The sequence below is a fragment of the Rhincodon typus genome, chromosome 9 (assembly GCF_021869965.1).
Source record: "Rhincodon typus isolate 14 chromosome 9, sRhiTyp1.1, whole genome shotgun sequence".
Taxonomy (NCBI): domain Eukaryota; kingdom Metazoa; phylum Chordata; class Chondrichthyes; order Orectolobiformes; family Rhincodontidae; genus Rhincodon; species Rhincodon typus.
This window is the reverse complement of record NC_063340.1, coordinates 8,313,790-8,320,131: the sequence shown is the minus strand read 5'-3', so window position 1 is coordinate 8,320,131 and position 6,342 is coordinate 8,313,790. Positions and strand designations below refer to the sequence as shown.

At 42.9% G+C, this 6,342-nt stretch overlaps 1 protein-coding gene across 1 annotated transcript in view; it reads left to right on the top strand.

Annotated features, from left to right (window-relative positions):
- LOC109930283 (1-phosphatidylinositol 4,5-bisphosphate phosphodiesterase beta-1-like) overlaps positions 1 to 6,342 on the top strand; it is a 601,524-nt gene that overhangs the window by 319,803 nt on the left and 275,379 nt on the right. The window lies entirely within an intron of this gene.

Genomic DNA, 6,342 nt, shown 5'->3' with positions numbered 1-6,342 from the left:
CTGCTTGGCCTGCTGTGTTCATCCAGCTCTGCACCTTGTTGTCTCGGATTCTCCAGCATCTGCAGTTCCTACTATCTCTCATCCTTCAGAGTAAGGTAGTTTGCACAATGCTTGGACATGACAGCAAGGTAAATCAGCAGGTCAGCATCATTATTAGATCCTAATGATGGTCACACTGCTCCAAATAATGATGCAACGCCAGAGAGGGCAGTGCAGTAAATCTACTTTAACTGGGGACTATTGAATAAAGTGCAGGTCTTACCCAATTTAAACCATTCTGTTGGAGGTGTGTTGCCTCTTTAGAGCAAAACATTAAGAGGTTGTTGTTTCTTATGAGGAAATAATATGTTTCATTTAAAATAAGTTAGATGGATCTATTAATGAAGATATGCAGCATTTGTTTTGTGATTTTTGAGAAAATTAACCAACAATGAGCAGTAACAGTTGCTTAGAATTCACCTGGTTGGCTCATGAGAGTAAAGAAATTGCATAAGTGTCATCTAGTCTCGAAACATTAGCGTGGTTTCTCTCCGTGGATGCTGCCTGACCCGCTGTGATCTCCAGCGTTTTTTCACTTTAGTAAAGAAATTGCCTATTTTGGTCTTCTGCCCTTCATAAACATGAGTTGACCCAAAATTTTGTTGCCCGTTGCTTAACTCATATCAAGTTCCATTCAGCCATTAAAAACACAGTACTGTGGATGCTGGAAATCTGAAACTAAGACAAAGAGCACTGAAGAAACTAAGCAAGTCTGGCAGCACCTGTGGAAAGAGAGAAACAGAGTTAACGTTTCAAGAGGACTAGATTTGTCTTCAGAACAGTTTTGAAGAAGGGCAATTATGCCGGACTTGAAACGTTAGCTCTCTACAGATGTGCCAGACCCACTGAGTTTCTTCAGTGTTTGTTCCATTTACCCATTGCCCCAGTCCAATAACATTTCCATCTTTAATATGCTCAAACCACATTTACAAATACCTCCATGGCCTCCCTGTTCTATTAAATATTCGGTCAACTGTGCTGATGTCTTTTTACGTGGCTCGGTGTCAACGTTTGTTTGGCAACTGCTCCAGTGAAACACCTTGGGGTGTTTCACTATGTCAACTCTGCCACATAAATGCAAGCTGTTGTTACGTCAAGATGTACCAGTGATCTCTGGATATGGGAAATTTCTTGAGTGTAGTCAAGGTGAAGGTGTGATGCTGCTGCTTCTCGCTGTAAGAGACCCAAGCTTTGTTTACTCAAAAGCTACCTTGACCTGGCCTCTTGGGTCAACAAGTTCCTCTTGCGGTCACTAGAAATGTAAAAGAATGCAAAATGGACTGCTAAGTCACTATCACTCCATTGTATGATTAAGTGCTCCATGGGCAATTGCTCAGTAATACCTTCCATCAAGCATTCTCCTGGACACAGGCAAGAATACCAAATTTCAAATGATCGCAACAATTTATACCACAGGAGAAAAGGGTGCTAATGGGATGGCAGGTCCGCTCTGATAGTTTCCGTGGTCACACGTCAGCCAATCAGCTCCTGGAATAGTTTATGCCCCAAATTTTCTAGAAGTTGGGGTGGATTATCCTCTGTGGGAATTTAAAGGGAGCGGAATTTAACCAACAGCCGTTTTCAGGCAAGTTCCAGTTCATCTGTAACCGTGGTGATTTTATTTGTGTGACTCCAGTCACATGCCCCGTGTCATTGCCTGCCTTGAGTGGGGGCTAGTCAGATGGGGGAGGGGGAGAATCGAGGTGAGAATCTCCTGGGTCCTGCTGAGGGAAGGCAAAATAATTTACCGGAAGGGCCTCTTCACCTTCCTGAAGCCTTGAAGGGAATACATTTGCAGAGATATGTCGGAGGTCGCTCCTATATTGACACGACATTGGACAGTTCTTTCAAAGAGCCAGCACAGGCAGAGTGGGCTGAATGGTCTAGACTGTGCTGATTTTCAAATCAATAATACCTCACACTGGCCTGCATCTTTTGGGGAAGTGACTCATGATGAAGTCAGATTCGCTACAGCCTGATGCTGTAATGGTACCCAGATAGAACCTAGTGATGTGGGACTTTGACAGTGAACTGTCCTGAAACTTGCATTAAAATTGGTGATGAATGAGATCACTGCAGCTTGCTGGTGGGTAAATGATCTAGGGTGTTTTATTTATGTTTCTGTTGTATGGCTAGGGTTAAAAATCTCCCTTCACCCATATTGTCTTTCTGGCCAATGGTTCACCCAGAGGATTCATATTGAACAGAACCATGTTGTGTCCTGCCTTGACGATGACCACCAGCTTGGAAGTCCTACCTCATGCTGTAAAATCCATAACTAATGCATCCTTCCCATCTTACACTGCACTTATTAAATGAAAACTCACTTTCAATCTTCTACTGTGTGCACCTGAGGTGGCAGCTCACGCCCCAGACATGTTCTATCTATCCTAAGCCAACAACCCCATTCCCAGCCTTATGCCATACTCTAAACCATCTCCTCAGAAAATTTTGCACTGTGTGTACTGGACGAGATGCACTGTGTCGATATGTCTAATCAACCTGTTTAGACACATTATGGCACATTTCCTGGGCAGGTGGGACTTGAACCTAGACTTTCTGGTCCAAAGAGATGGGGACAATACCACAACACAACAGGAACTTGGCAAACCCACCCTGTTTAGCTGCTCTGTGAACACACCTTCCTTCATCGTCAAGCCCAGGGGTGGGAATCGAACATGTGAACAAGGAACAAAAGTAGGCCCTTTGAGTCTACCCCACCATTCAGTTTAACCTCAATTCTACATGCCTGCATATCCCCAATAACCTTTCATCCCCTTGATTTTCAAGATTTATCTACCTCTCCCTGAAAAATATTTAAAGATTCTGCCTCCCCTCCAGTATTCCGACTTGGAAATATATCGCTGTTCCTTCAATGCCATTGGGTTAAAATCCTGGAATTCCCTCCTTGACAGCACTATGGGTGTACCTGCACCAAATGGACTGCAGAGGTTCAAGGAGGCCACTCACCGTCACCCTCTCAAGGGCAACAAGAGACAGGAAATAAATGCAACCAGCAACACCCGCATCCCATGAATAGAACCTGCTGCCTTTTGAGGAAGGGAATTCCAAAATCCTAACCCTCCCAGGGAGAAATACTTTCCTCATCTCTGTTGTATATGAATGACGCTTCCATTCTTAAACTGCGACCCCTATATCTAGACACTCCCACAAAGGGAAACATCCTTTCCACATCGACTCAGTCAAGTCCCCATGGGATATATTATCAGTTTCAATTAAGCCACGTAATCTTCAATTAAGCCTCCAAATCTTCTAAACTTCAGAGGATACTGGCCTAGGTTGTTTAGCCTTTCCCCATAAGGTAGTCTGCTCATTCGAGTGTCGGCCTGCACATCCAACTCATTCGCATCCTCCCGTAAGTATGATCACCAGGACTGTACACTGTGCTCCAGATGCAGTCTCACCGATGTCTTGTAGTACAGAACCTAGAGCTTCTGTCAGAGGCAAGATCACTACCCACTGCATCCTACTGAGCTAAATGCCTGGCCCATCTGCTGCAGTATACCCCGAGCTGATCACTCGATCATGTCCTAGTTCATTAGGCTCACTAATGCCCTTTAGGGAAGGAAACTGCCATCCTTACCTGGTCTGGCCTACATGTGACTTCAGACCCACAGCAATGTAATTGACTCTTAAACTGCCCTCTGGGCAATTAGGGATGGGCAATAAATGCTGGCCCAGCCAGGGACGCCTTCATCCCGCGAATGAATGGAAAAGAGTTTACGTTCACAAATTGTGTCATGCGCCACTGACCACTCACGTCCCAACTCATATTTGAGATCAGCTTTTCCCCATTGCTGCTGAGTAATCCAACACGAACACTGGAAGCTAAGGTCACCTCTGAATTTGTTTAATGGAGAAATTTCGGATTCCTTTCATCCGAGCTCCCATCTTCTTGCATGCACACCTGTCACAAGATCCCACTCGAGACCGTAATGTCGCCTGTTGAAACTCATGTAAAATGTCGAGGATTCAAATTGAAAGAACACAAATGTCTCTAAATATTATTGACAATTCAATTAATCAGAATCCCCTTGAGCTAATAAATGAAATGGCAGGACTCAATCTTAATCATAATAATGTCTCATTTTACCCGATCATTGATCACACTGCTGCAAACCAGGAGTATAATCTCCCTTCAGCACCTCTTTTTGTGTATTATTTCACCAGCAGTTTTAAAATTCCAGTCTGTACTATTTTAATGTCGTTGAACTGTTTAATTCAAATCGCTTAAGGCTTGCATTAGAACAATATGTACAGAATTTAACCTGAGCACATTAGCTCAGCTGCTGAAAATAGCGCAAAGAGCGAGTTAAACCTTTTTAATCTATTAATTTAAATGAAATAGGATTAATTGACTTCTTTCATGATCAAGTCTTTCAGTCCAAAGTGCCAGAAATCAACAAAAAAATCCAAGTAACCTTCATTTCTCACAGATTCTATCGAATAAAGAGCTGGTGGTTGAATAATCTTGTTAATGCTTTTCTGGTTTGTACGGTAGATTTAATTTGCTGTTGACAATCGTTCTCCCATTCCTCTTCCTCCCCCTACTGATGAAACACCCACCTCACAAAACAGTGACTGTCAGCATAACTCTCCCTTCCCTTCTCCATATCATCTTAAAAAGCTCCCAGGCTTGTAACAGAGTCTTGCGGCATCAACACAGAACAGACCAGTTAACCATCTCAATTCAATGAGATCCTGGCTATTCCATGACTTTTTACCCTCCGTAAGTATGTATCAAATGCACCCCCATATCCTTTAATACCTTTTAGCTCACAAAAATCTCACATCTGCAATTTATAATTGATCAAGGATCAATTGCCAGTTATAGGATGAGGTTTGTAATCTTCTGCCAACTCTTTGTCTGAAGAGGGACTTCTCAGATTTCATTCCTCAAACGTTTGTGTCCAAGTTTTAGATGTAGTTCCAGAATCTGCAGGAGAAATTGCTCCTCTCTCTCTTCTCTACCTGCCTGTTTCCTTATTGGCTTAAAAACTTCAATGGAATCCTCTCTTAACCTTCTAAATTACAGAGAATGCAACTGCAGTTTACATTATCTCTCCTTGTAAATTGGCCAGGTATCATATTCGATGGCGCACTTCCTCCAAGGCCAAAGTATCCTTCAACCTAAAAGACACTTGCTGTGAATAATCCAAGAGAAAAAAATCAAAGGGGCGTGAAATAAAATGTGCTTTCTTTCTGATTGGCTTTGAACACACTCTATCTTCAAATGTACATAAAAGAGCCTTTTGTTCTGCTCTGCAGCATGGAGTGCACATTACATCACAACCAGTCCTGGCCATGATTCTGCAGCAAGGCTAGAACACATCAGGGCAGCGAGGGTGACTCCAGTCTGCAACATAGCTGCAGGAAATGCTGTGGTGTCGAATAGATTCCTTATCGTTGTGGGGATGATAACAGGTTCTTTGCAGGAAAAATGAACAAATTCACACTTCGAGTACTACACAACAGAAGAATTTATAGAAATGCTGTAATTATACGTGTTCCATTACCACCCTCTGTTCTCTTGCAGCCACTAACCCTTTTGACATTTAATCACTCCTATTTTCCTCTCCATGAACATCCTACCCTTTTCTTTCTTTCCTCCTTCCTGTCCGTCCCCTGATGAGTTGAATAATTCCAAAGAGGAGGTGATGGCTTAGTGCCAGACAATTAATCCAGAAACTCACATAATATTCTGGGGACCCAGGATCAAATCCTGCCATGATAGAATTTTACATCAATAGACGTCTGGTGTTAAGAGTCTAGGGGTTACCATGGAACCATTGTTGGGCGGGGGAGTCTCATCTAGTTCATTAATGCCCTGTAGAAAGGAAATCTGATGTCTTCACCTGGTCTGGCCTACATGCAACTCCAGACGCACAGCAATGTGATTGACTTTTCACTGCACTCTCGTCAGTTAGGAATGATTAGTAAATGCTGGCCTCTCCAGTGAAACCCACATCCTATGAATGAATAGGAGGATTAAAAATAACATTCTTTGAACCCTTGATTAATAGGTTCTGGCCTCCATTAGCTTGAGGCCATATTTGCATGCCTGCATCAGTCGGAAGGTCACACAGGTACTGGGTTTGGGCTTTTTGTCTGTGTTTCAGACGTGCCCTGGAGATTTTGCTCATAAATACACTGACTGGCCTACCTGCCTTATCTCCTTCCCTTCCCATCTCTAATATTCTTCATAAAGGCAAAAGAAAATGGGACAAGAAAGAAGAAAGAGCGAAAAAAAGCCTGTTGAAAGTATACGAAAAATTTTTAACA